Source organism: Anticarsia gemmatalis, chromosome 20 (assembly GCF_050436995.1).
Source record: "Anticarsia gemmatalis isolate Benzon Research Colony breed Stoneville strain chromosome 20, ilAntGemm2 primary, whole genome shotgun sequence".
NCBI lineage: Eukaryota > Metazoa > Arthropoda > Insecta > Lepidoptera > Erebidae > Anticarsia > Anticarsia gemmatalis.
Window position 1 is genome coordinate 7,084,153 of NC_134764.1, and position 13,958 is coordinate 7,098,110.

The window sequence follows — 13,958 nt, forward strand, 5'->3', positions numbered from 1 at the left end:
ACTATGGAGTTTAGGTATAATATATATAAGTCTAATTAGGGTATAAAGGTGCGTTTGTAGTAACAAATACTGTTTAAGTCCTAGGACTTATTATTCAAGAACAGTAGCCCGATTCTCAACGGTCGCTACTGTCGAATTCCGAAAGATTGACTAATAAAATGTACTGCTAAAATAGTTTCTATGACGCCCGCTAGAGGCGCTGATCAGATTTTCATACAAAATTACTCGATAGCTAGCCGGCTGTCGATAGTGGTAGAGAATCTAGCTACTGAAGTGAGGGCTAAAGTTTGGACTTTGTTTGTGTCATGAAACTTTTTACTTTTAATTATCTACAAATCTTGGCTATAGCGGGCTAGTATAGTCGCTTCGTTTGCGCTGCGCCCGTTTTAGAAGTCTTTAAACTCAAATCCAAGTAATTGTGGTGGTGGTTGTGATTGTCAACAATGAATTCTCGGGTTCGATGTCCCGGTTGAGCATTTTGTTTTTTATTAGAGGAAAAATTATATTCTTACCGAATAATCGGTGGTTATTTCCACGTTAAAAGGATTTTCGTTCCATGGGAAAAAATAACCTGAGTCATATTAAATCAATTCAATATCTAATGTCGTATATACGATCAACTTCGTCGTTTCATATTATGTATGTTTGTACCCCTCCTATCTCCAAACTGCAGACCCTCTAATTACAAACAGGTCCTCAACCAGTTCGAACTAGATCATCAGATAGCCTAAATATTACGTGCGATTCGATTATTTATCAAAAACTAATTATTATTGGGGCCACGTGTAGCCGATAATTATATACAAGTACGAGGAAGCATGTTGTAATAATGTGTTGAAATTACTTATAACATAATTGGGAACTAAAATAGATTTAATAATAAGGCTAGACGGAAGGCTGCCCCTCGTCCTAAAATTGGAACGCAACAAGTAAAGCTATCTATGCTGCTTTTGTGTAGTGTAGTGGTAGGGATACTTTTAAGAACCAATTACTCTCAAGCGTTCAATTAAGTCGTTCATGGTTTAGGCGGCAATTCAGTGTAAAAATAAGTGAGAGTAATTAACAGGTTTCAACAAGCGATATTAGACATCGTATCATTCAAATTAAGTAAGGACTCACCGTTTAGTTTTATTTAAAGTAACAAGCCTTACTTTGAATTACTAAAATTAAATAATAAGATCTAAAGCGGCGGATTAAATTAAAGATTTTTACATATTTACTCAAAGTTTTGTAGTGCAGACGTCTCATCATTTTTGGTCACTGAAGAAATTTTGGGAAAGTTGGAAAACTCCTTACGCCTAAAATATCAAAACTGTTCTAGAAATAACCGGGCAATATTAAGACTTATTGTCATTCTAACAAATCAATATTCTCAATAAAGGAAATGTATTTTCTCACGTGATAGTGAAGGAAGTCAGGCGAGTCATGTGACTAAGACAAAAACAACGCTCTATAAATAATTTGTTATAAGAAATGTGACTCGTTTGCAGATAAATTTGTATCTTGTTTTTGTTGCTGATTGATTTGGAATGATCTAGAAATAGAGGCTTTGTAGCGCCTATAATGTGGAATGATTCATGAGCTTACCAAGGTAAATAAAATATTATATGTACGCGTTTGCGTATTGTTAGATTATAGACATGAGACGCGAAAGTTTAAATGGTGATTACGTAAATAAAAAAATTTATAAAATAATGATGTTTATATTATTATATATATACAAGTTTTTCTGCTATTTTAACATAATATTATGTGTTTATTTATTTACTTCAGGTACTTAATACGTAAAATAAGTATATTTCAACCCTTGGAAAGTAAGAACAGAGTTGATTCTTTTTTTTATTTAAGTATGAACTTCAAATTACAAAATGGATACCGATTTCAACTTATTTTGCTCTCCGTTCTTTCAATCTCCTGAAATAAGTTCCAAATTAAATGTTTTTATTAAAATCCACCCACTAGATTCGAAACTATAATACAAAATTAGTAAAATGAAAACTGGAAAAGCTGTAAAATATTTTTCTTTTAAACCTCTTACTTAGTCATTTCTTTAAACCCACCCATAATAAGTTAATTAATAATATAATTATTAATTAATTCTATCCTTTTTCTTTACAAATACGTAGGCAGAATAAAAGCAAATGGTATTAATTAACTTTATTAATAAGAAACACTCGCGCGTTTTGTCTGAACATAGCGTTCGCTTTCATCGGAATCTTGACGTAGAACAATACTACTAGCTAACAATGGAACAGGGATCGTCAACTTATGGTTCATCTCAAAAAAACAAAAATAAATTTGTGAAATATTTACAGGTATCTATTTGAAATTATAGATTGATTGTGGAGGAAACAACGCTTAGTGAAATTATACCACAAAAAAGAAGAGTATCATAGAAGTATTAGTGGCAAACTTCTTTACCCCTGGATAAGTGCAAGATAACAGGTAGAATTTCAAAAGATTTATCCAAACAATTTCTACAAGATACTCCGTAAAATGGTGACGGATAGAGTATTCTATAAAGACACATGACTCTATACTTTTTTTACGGTCATTAAATCATAAATCTTATAAATGACATCTCAAAGATTTAAAATTTTGTATTTCTCACAGTGTCCTCAACTGGGAATCAAATCTCTACCTCACAATTTGTATTGAATGAAGAATTCCCAGTGCGCCACACGTGCAAAATAACGCATCATAATATCGCAACGTATTCCCCAAATGACAATTCCTTCTCAGAATTAAAGTAACAGGTTTGCTCATCACAAAATGTTTGTCAAAGGACAAATCGAAAGCAATAAAAAATCCTCACCAATTTTAAGAAATCTAAATGATTCAGTCTATCTGTCTCTTACGCATTCACGTCTAACTTTTTGAACCGATTTGAATACAATTTGGCTGGGTGATAGATATGAAACGAAGAAGAATATAAGCTATATATACATACACACAAAAACGCACCTTGTTTCCTTAAGGTTTGGCATAGACAAACCACTCCTTACAAACTTCCCTTGCTTCATTCACATCCATACATTTTGCCATCCATATCATCTTGCCATCCCAGACCGTCGAGTACCTAACATACGCTATTTTTAAAATAAAACCACATACAAGAAAATAAAATATAAAAATAGTTTTATGCAGTCCAAGAAAAGCAAAGCTTGAGAATACCTGCATTAGGGCCAATCTACTAAACCATTTCCTAGGAACGAAAGTAGACCAAGCCAATTAGACGACGGGTCGCAGATTGTTTGCTGCGGGTCACTTGTGTTGCACAATATTGCGCTTGTTATTAGTAATGGAGTAGGTAGAAAATAGAGTTTATGTGACTTATTGACACCTATTCTTGTTAAAATGTGTGATGAAAGTAGGATGACGATATTTATAAACAAATTTCCTCTCCCAACGGTGTGCTTTAAATGATTTTTTTATTTTGTTTGTTTATAATTTTGCACGGAAACGAATTTTTAAATGACAAAATATTTTTGTATTAAAAAATAACCAAATTATAATGCAGCGTCTTTAAAATATCGAAGTACCACAACCTAGTAGGTTAGATAAAGAATGAGTTGTCCAAATATTTCTATGATCTTCTTTTCTTCTCCTGTAGCAAATTATTCCGAGAATTCGATAGTCACAAAGTTTCAAAACGCAAAAAAAGCATCCAAAATCAATTAGGGAATTTATAAATATTGACAACCGAAAACATTAAACAAACCATTTTTTGTCGACTCTACATAAGTTATGCAGCTCTAAAGGACAATATGAAACAACAAACACACCCGTGACCAATTCAAACTATTATCCCAAAGAATTTTAACATTCTGAAGTCCTAAGAAATCCATGGCCATTGTATGAGAACAAAATGAATGAACGCTATAAAAAGGAAAGAGAAAAAGCATTCATTGGAATTAAAACAAAAAGATTCAAAGTCCGTAACGATCACGGAACGAAAACATATGACCGATGTACTAGGAATACAGAAAGCAACAAGCGGTGTCAACTCCCACTACACCAGCAATAAGATTTGAAACAATCAATTATGATCTCTATGGCACCCACACAGAGTACATTCATCCACCTACTTAAAGCAACTTTCGAATTGCAATCGAAACGCATAAAAGGCAACCTTATTGTACTAACAATAAGGTATACGCATTTGTAAAGGAATGTTGGTAGCGGTTGAATCGGAGGCGAAGAGCTCTTTTATATTCATAAGCGCCTGGTACCGCACGGTAAGAAGAGGGTCGGGATACGGGATGGGCAATCCGTGGATTGTCGCGGAACTCCTTATCAATCCGTTTCGAGGTATAAATAACTTTTTGATAAAGGAGTAAAAATTACAGCGGTATTTTTTATAGATTTTCTTTTACGTATGTATTTATATTTTCAGTGTATGTGCGATGCCATTTTTTTTTCGTTTAATATTTATTCATGATTTTGTAACCAAATTGTATCGATAAGTTTCCGTTTACGTTACATTTCGCTCACTAAAATGCCCTTGATAGCTTTGAAAAGACTTTTTAAGAATGCACCCCACGTTTGTTCAATTTAAGGAAATGAGATGTCCTTACGTCAGTTGCATTCTTTAAAAATGGACAAAGTGCTCTGTAAATTGTCACCATAATAATATACTTTAAGGAAGAAGAAATTCAATTAAAATAATTAGAAGAGTGTTAATGTTTGCTTATAATAAATCTGCAACTAATTTAACTAAAGTTTTCTGAAGATTGATTATAATATTATGTATATGTATGTACCTGCATTTAGATTGTGAAGTTACTTTACGGTCGGTAGTGGGTTTGAGTAGGTATTATTCATGAAATCTTGGGTTTGATTTTCGGGTCGGGCAAAGCATTATTAGTCTTTTCTAATTTATATTATGGGATTTTATGGGAGGCCTTTAAGAATTCAGTTATACATAAGTCAGAATTTTAATATGTAAGTAGACAAGAGGTAAGTCTGGACAGTTTTATTCATTCATACTATGTCAGTACTAATGAATTTAATTATAATGTTGTTGATAAACAGATAATGTACCGGAAAAATACTCTTTATCAAACTTTACGAGCAAAAGGTTAAGGGCTGATGATGACATAATTCAGCAATATCGAGAAGCAAATAACCTCTTCACCAATAATTTAACTACATTTTAAAAAGGTTTTTAAGGAACATGATTGATTTGAGGAATAACAATGCGATTCACAACCATCCTTTGCTTTTGGCTAGAATAATGTCTGAATTTTCCACTAAAAATATACCTGACACAGCAAAGACTCAGGAGCTAGAACTGCTATTTCTCCGAAGAAAAATCGACCTCGAGGTCTCTCAACGGTAAGCAACTATATTTTCCACTTTACTTTTATTCAACAATGTGACATGTCCACTACACAAGAATCTAGTAAAATAAGTAATAGGTTCCTACATAGTTTTTGATGTTATAAGCAATTAGTTAAATATCAAAGGTGCTTACAACTTGAACCCTTTAACTTTGGAGTCATATAACTAGGTTATTTCATAAGCAATCGAAAATACGAAAGGATCAAATTCATTTAAAATATCTTTTGCATTTCGTTTTCAGTGCTATTTAATTGAAAAGTTTTTGTGTGCGTTTGTTCTTGTCCTAATATCCCTGAGCTTATTAAATCTGAGACGTTTTGTTACCATAACAATTGTAATCTATGCCGAAACGTCAAGCAAATCTTCGTAAAAAAGATGATCTTTTCAATATAGCTAATGGTTTTTCAACACGAAAGCTTAAAAGTTACGATAATTTAGACTACATTTTGATCCCAGTAACTCCCATGCTTCGAAATCAATTTGATTATTTTTTGAGTGAAGTCACGATTTGAGGCTTGTTTAAAAGCCATCAGCAGTTTTCTTATTAAGTCACGCTACACCATTTAATATAGGGTTTATTTACCTCACATTACAGTAAAACTTTTACAGTACTTTTGAATAAAAAAAAATTGTTTTGTTAAAACAGTTCAAGAGGATTGAGGCCGTAAATTAAAGTTAAAATAACATAGTTTTGTAAACAAATAAAACACAGTTTATTTTTTGCTTTTGAAATGCAATGATCATAATAGAGATTATTATTTGAAACTAGCAAGTTTTAGTTTATTGCAGTTGTAACAATTACAATAAAAGTAAATGGGAATTATTCGAAATATCAATTAAAAATTCGAATAGAATACTTTGTAAATGTAATGTAATGTCTTAAGCATTGGATTGCTAGTTTATGTTTTGTATTAACTTAAAATCTTAAGGTTAAGCTCCCAAAACTCAATAGCTTAAGAAAATAATATTTCACCTATGTTTATTAAAACTCCATTCAACGAATCAATTTAACAAATAAATTATTATCTATATAATAATATTGTGTAGAAAATCTATCAAAACTTATTTTCGAATAATTTTATCTAGCGTTGAAACAACCGGCCTTTACAATAAAAATCACAAGACTACAACAATGAAACAGACAGTTTTTAGAGTACCTTCTAAATTTTAACCCAATGACCCATCATTTTCTAAACCTTATTCTTAATGCTTACCATCTTATTTAACGCGAGCACAAAACACCATTTAACTCAAGACTCTACCCAAGCCCTTATTTGCTTTAACTCTTTCATCTATTAACCAATAAACGGGACTTATGACCTGAGCGATAAGGTATACTAGTAACGCCCCTGACTTCGTTCTCATTTCGTGGCTGATTTGCTATCAATAGAACTGTATGCATTGTTACTTAGCTTATCAATGTTCCACTGCAGTTGATAAATAAATGACTCATGAATATTTGCTTTAGTTCTCTGGTTTACACAGAGACAAATCTTGTATTGGTACGTTTTTTATTCTTAAAAGAATACGAAAATTTCTCATGTTAGAAGGAGTTCCTCTATCGCTACCCGCTTTTATAAGAAACTACTTTTTAGGTCAATCTTGTCTAGGTAAGTGGGGTTAGCCCAATATTTTAAACCTAACGATTCATTAATCAATCGCTTCGTCAAAAACACACACAAAAATACTGGTGGCTACTTAAGTCAGACTTTCATGCTTCTGGCTTCAGATTAACTTCTAACTATTGACAAAGATCTTTGAAAATGATATCCGGGTTCCACAATTTAACGAGCTTTTCGAAACACAGAGAAACTCGGTATGTATTATATGGTCACCCATCCACTGACTAACCTCGGCAAGTGTAGCTTAACCTAAGAGATCGATCGATCGATCTCAGCCACGAGCTACTACTATTAGTCATTTTAAACATGAAAGTTAAAATTAAACAGTTATCACAAAAATACAGATACAGCGGCCATTGTACAAAACGAGATAGTAGGAATATTCCTGTGACCGGGAAATCTGCGGGTTATCTGCGAGCCTTGTGTGGTACAGGCCGGCTTACATCTTGATAACAAGCGATGCAATTTAATGGGTTTTGTATGTTCATTGAAATTTTATGATGGGCGTGGTATTTTTGGGTAGGTATTATGAGCTACAAAATTAATTTACTAAATAGGTTTGTTATTTTTTTTGTTGCTTAGAGGTTAAGTCACCATAAACAACAACACAACAAAAACAGATTAGTTGCATATTGCTTATTCTGAGTGGTGATTCAAGTTTACTTCTAAATTGAAGATTTTTTCATCGTTTTTAAAATATTTTTATTGTAGATCGTCCATATTAGATACAGATCGATTAGAATTAAACATTATTTGTTTATAACTTAGTGACGAAATCTGAGTAACTTGAAATAAACGATTGTGTTACGTTTTATACATTTCTGTTAAACAAATATTAAATAAGACATATTATATTCAAATTGCATTATTTTCCTAAATTGCAACCTAATTAAATGTAACTTTAACCTAGTTCATGCATGCGGTCTGTCAGTATAACGACCTATTACAAAACAAGATAAGCAGATATCTCCGGTTAATTTCCTACTGGGGTCAAAAATATACTATTTATAGTTGAACTGCAACTTCAAAGATAGTGCTTTTAAATAACACCAGTCTATAAGCGTGTCAAGATATGCATAACAAGAGATGTAACGTTTAAATTGGATAAACAATGAATAGGTAACTGCAAATGGAGACAAAGAAGGAGAGTTTCTTAAGAGAACTTCAAGTAATTTAAACTAATTTCAGGATAAAGTTCTGTAAAAACAATAAAGTTCGTAGTGCATAAGACAAGACGTGAAAAAAGGATGCGAATCCATTTATATAGTTCTATAAAAATGCTACTTAAATAACTTTTATGAGAGTAGTAGCAGTATTTTTGACACTAAACTATCGAAAAAAATTACTTCAAAAAACGTAATCTCGCAAATTACTATAGGAGAGTTGAACCAAATTCTCGATATCTACTCGACTTTACGGAATCTATAGAGATGGTGATGGGTTTTGGGAGATTATTTCTCGAATCTCTGTGTTATTATATTCTTAAATAGTTAGTACTTATAAGTAATCGTGTTAATTAACTGAATGTATTTCAAAGAACACCATCTGTTCCGTCGGCACTAACATTAGACGGGCGTAACAGTCGAGCGCGCAAAGACAATGGCGTCCGCACAATGAAACAGGAACTGCAGCTCATCTCAGTGACATATTCTATATCCTCCACGTTCCTCTCTTGATTTGAAATGCATTTAGAATTGCGTGGCTATTTTCTGTTAAGGGATAGGAAATAATAGAGAGATTTCATTTCTAGGTGGTTGTTCTTTAATTATGTTCAGATTTTCTAACAGAAGTTTTGTTTTAGCGACCCAGTGAAGATTCTATGGAGTAAACCTAAAACTTAACTTTATGATCTGTAGTATAAGTAGTTATATGTATATAGTATAGTTAGTATATATAGTAGTTTGTATAGATTTTGTAACAGAAAGTCATATGGAGTAGACCTTAAACTTTTTTTTGTACACCTAGTTATGTCAAAAGGCTAATTCCATTGTCTTATTACTTTTCTCTGCAGATAAGAATACAAAATTAAACAGGATCTTTGAAAACAATATACCTAATATTTAATATTTTCCTTAAATTATATTTTGAATTCAAACGTGTTTTAAAGCACTTTAACCCACAACAAACAATTATCTCCAAAAACAATAATAAGCTCAAATAAACCGATTACTAAGAAAAAACCGTACCCAAAACACAAACAGCCGTACACACTGTTTATTTATAATTTACTCATCACAACTAACCAGACAGTTTTTGTATAAACATTAGTAAAAAACTCACGCCGACTGACGTAACTTTGTAAACACGTACGCGTAATACAAATGACACATCGTGATTTTGCAATCTTAATATTTAAGATTACCTCGGACTTTGACTATCTCAATGATACAAGCAATGCATGTGACCAAAGAGCTTCTAGTGGATACAAAGAAAACACTTTTTCATGTTTGTATAATTAATGTAAGATGAAGATGGTACGATATCATAGACAGTTCTCATCAGATAAATAATTATAAGGTCTCTGGATCGGTTCTTGGAACTACATAAGTATCATTGCGATTTTTTTTATTTCAACTATCCTGTAAATGCGCCGATTCTGAAATGTTCTTGTTTCTAGGGAATTATGTTACCTTATAGATCTGAAAAATATTTATACGAAATACGCGAATACATAGTATTTCAGCTTCCTTCCTGAAAAACAAACATGACCTTAAAATGTAAATATTAAAAAACGTCGCTACAAAGTCACTGCATGCAGATTTCATGTGTTTTTTTTCACTTACTCGCGTGTCGTGAATCGATTATCCCATGAGAATAATTGTTTTGTCTTTCAATTGATCCATGATTGTCACGGGTTTCTAGCTAAATCCTTTTATTGTGGTGTAAAAACTACTACTTATTACAGTAATTACAAGCATTTTAATATATTTTAGTTATAGTTGGTGAAAAATAAAGATCCCTACTAGATATCATTGTTTAGGCTAGAACGTTTATGACAATTACGCTTTAAATACATCCATGAAGAAAAACTTACCGTCTACGTCATCCACTAAGGCTATCGGTAGTGCACGACAATGGAGACCTCCATAAAATTATTGCTCTTGTGTCTGTAACTTACAAACATGAAAAAAACGTTTCAAAGTTCAACTAAAAAACTGAAAAGGCAGTTTTTTAGTTTATTTTTTTCTTAAGTATCCAGTCGAAGGTTTTTCGAAGAGCTCGAAACCAAAACTACACAGCTCAGAGTAGTCTGGTAAAAAATTCAACTATTCTCAAAAACACTGCAGCATTTACATAGTACTTTATATTACTCGCATAAGCATTACAAACTGTTATTGACTTGTCCATTCAATTTATGACTAAGCTATGTAAAGGAAACGATATATTTTTAAACTGATTTGTTTATCACTGCGTTTGTTCCGTGCCGACGCGATAAGTGACGTCGTATGACATCATTCTAACACGTCATTGTAGAACAGGTGTTGTTTTACTGACTAGATAATGATAGATAGTACTTAAAACAGTTGAAATATTTCAAGATTTGCAAAGCATACGTATACCTGTATAAATTAATCACTCATGAATCAGCCAATTGCAGATGATTAAGCATCGGGTAGAATTAGTGCGCTCTACACGTAGGCTTTAAAGGACTATATTTATGACAAATAAAAGTTCCTGAGAAATATGAGAGATGTCCAGCGCTATACCATATAGCCAAACATAATTGAATTGTAGTTTTGAAATGCTTCTATAATGCAATGATGTAACGTGTGAATTATAACAGAAATCAGGGCAAAACATAAAAAATTGTTGCAATCATAGATGTTTTGTTTTTAATTTAACTGTGCAGCAGGTCAACATAAATAAATAATCACGTTTGCATATTTTATATGAAAAGCATAATAATAATTATAATTAATCCATTATTTAATAATTACATCCATACACCTTCTTCATACAGGTCCGCCGGTTACGAGTACTACGCACCTGACCTTTTTGCAGGATATCACTGAATCGATTTTTCTAGGGCGTCCCAGCGTTTCAATTGTCTTCCGCACAGCAAATGTTCGTCATTCAGCAGAAAAATTATATATTCTAGATATTCAAGGATATATTACACAATGTCACAGTATTATACAACATAATCATTGTCATTCAGTAATTAAAATAAACATTACAATGATACATTTACATCACAAGTACTCCATCAATTATCCACTAAAGATATTATACACAATAGCATAATTATGTAGGCTAATTAATATTCTAGGTAACGCAATGTGGGTTTGAACCCTCATGCTGGGAAAAGGAAATTTGTTGGGGTTTTCAGGCGGATGAACCTATGATTTCTTTTTCATTTGTAAATAGGGGACTACCGACTTTTTTTTATATGTTCCAATCGAGTGATGTAAGGTTTTCTAATTGTTTTTTATCTAATTTATGAAATTCAAATGTTTTATTTCAGGTATATTTATGCTGATGTTTAATGATGTCATAATATTTAATTAAACAAATATTTACAGCAATACCTATTATTCTTTTATGTTATTGACTTAAGTAATAACAGTTTAGTGAACATTGTACTTGAAGTTCCTTACCATTTTTTTTATTTCTTAGTGCAAGGCACCAAAAGCAAAAATAAACCGACTAAACACGAAAATATTAAAATCTGCTCTGTAATATGTAAGTCATAACAATAAATTTTGTACAGAAATCTATACCAAAGTATGTACCCGGTTACGAATCAATAATAACCAACTTAGTACCTACTTGCCATAAAATTAGTGAATTTGCACTAAAAAAAATCTGTGCTTGAAGACTAAATCGCAAGTTGCAGCTCCAAAATAATGCAAAAAATATATTTTACTTGAAATCGATTATAATATATGCAGACATTTTCGTATTCATTCTACAGTTATAATTCAAATTGTTTGGACTGTAGTGTTAGTAGTTTTCAGATTTTCTTTCAGTCATTCAGTCATTATGTACCAATACATTATGTAGGTATTTAGATTTGATAAGATTTGACTTTATAATGAGTTTGTTATCTACCACAGTTATATGTATTTTATGTGTATGTGTATTTACGAGTGTACATTAGATTATACGATCTAACACTGAATGAGATAACAATGACGGTCCGTTTCACAATGGATGTTTCGTCCCCCTATTTTCAATGGAGTTAGAAAAGGATAGCGTTATGTGATTTATGAATGAATTTTGCTTGTATTCTGATACTAACCTTTTGATTATACGATTGGTTTGTTGATTTAAACCAAGTTTGTGATGTTTAGACAACTCAAATACATTTTAAAGTTACGTATTTGATTGACAAATACATTTTTTTGTATGTATGTGCTGCGTACAAACAGTATAATGGCCTTGTAAAACGCACAGTCGCGTCATACAAAGCAAGTGAAAACGAAATTATCGGAAAACCGTACTGAGGCCGCGAGAGGTGAACGACCTTGTGACGTCAGGTATGACGTCACGCGCGGGAGGCTTGTCTCGCGGGATTCAATGACCTATTTCGCGCTCACTAGTACTGACCGTGTGGCCTAATGGATAAGGCGTCGGACTTCGGATCCGAAGATTGCAGGTTCGAGTCCTGTCACGGTCGTTCGGTGGAAGTTTTTTGACATTTTCTGAACATTTTTAGGATATTTTTGTATAGAACTTTACTACGCAATCGTGAAAATTTCAACTGAAAAGTTTCCTAGGATATAAGTATTCTGAGTTTCAAAGTCATTATAGTCATAGATTTTTACGTTTAATTGTTTTATAAATGAAGTTTATACATATTAATTCTTTTCGATTGAGTGGTAATAATTCTATTGTCAATGCATCTCGTGCTAAAAGGCACGTGACTGTTTTATTATTCATTTTTGTTTGCAAATCACTTAGATCTGTCTGAGAAAATTGTTTTTTGCATTGTTTTTGTATTTATTTGATTCAGGTTTTTTAAATTTATCGCTCTATTATTGGCATAAATAGACTCTTCATTTATTTTTTATAGTTTTGTACATATATTATAATGTGCACTGTTGTCAGAGCTGACGAAGGCGCAGGTAGCTTGATGATTTGGCACTATTTGAAGGTGCACAATGACTTGAAATGACACAGGAAGAGGAAATAAAGAAGGGCGTCCTTTATTATAAGGCACTAATAAACAAAGAACTACAAAAATAAAAAACCTTTCATATAAGTCAAAGGTAAAATAATAACTAAATTATTTTGTTCATAAATTCGGCTCAAAATTATAATATGCCTGTAGACGACATCCGCTTTTACTATTGTATTCCTTTGAAAGAAATACTCTAACAGTGCACCTTAACAATTTTATATAAACTAAAAAATACAGCAAAATCTTAATGAATTAATTAATATCCTTTAAGCCAACACTTTCATAAAATAAACTAATCAAAGACCTATTTAACCAGCACTTTCTTAACCCAAACCGAACCCAAGACCCTCCACTACTTTAAATCCTCTAAACTACCAAAGCACTTAACAATAAATAGATAGTTCCTAAGTCGATAACCTTTTCGGTGATTATCTCAGACCCCGTCGATCTTTAACCCCATTAATTATGAAACCAGATCCAATCAGAGGTCAATGATCGATTGATACAAACTAAAGTATAAACTCCATTTTCCGGGTTCAATATGACTGGAAGTTAGTTGAAGGTGCAACTCATGTGGGCCGTTTGGTAAAAGTCATGGTTGGATTAACTGTTGTCGTGTTATTTTAAGAGGAGAAAGGAATTACTGCTGTCAATTTTGGCTATCGAGTACCTAGTTGCATCTGGAAATGTTGAACTTTGAATGAAAAAGTGAATGGTATATCTATGCAGAAAAAATCTTAAGTCAATTTTTGTTTATTTTCCTGGATACACCAAACGTGCAATTCCTACAAATGCGTGAAAGTGCGCATAATATGGAAAAGTTCACTTTTATTTGTTAAACTAAAAACTTTTTATCATAAATCATTTAA

General features: G+C 32.2%; 1 non-coding gene across 1 annotated transcript; it reads left to right on the plus strand.

The window, feature by feature from the left end:
- The first annotated feature begins 12,512 nt into the window (after nucleotides 1-12,512).
- Nucleotides 12,513-12,585, plus strand: TRNAR-UCG (transfer RNA arginine (anticodon UCG)). Its single transcript has one exon. It is a non-coding gene; the product is annotated as a tRNA-Arg (tRNA).
- The last annotated feature ends 1,373 nt before the right edge of the window (nucleotides 12,586-13,958 follow it).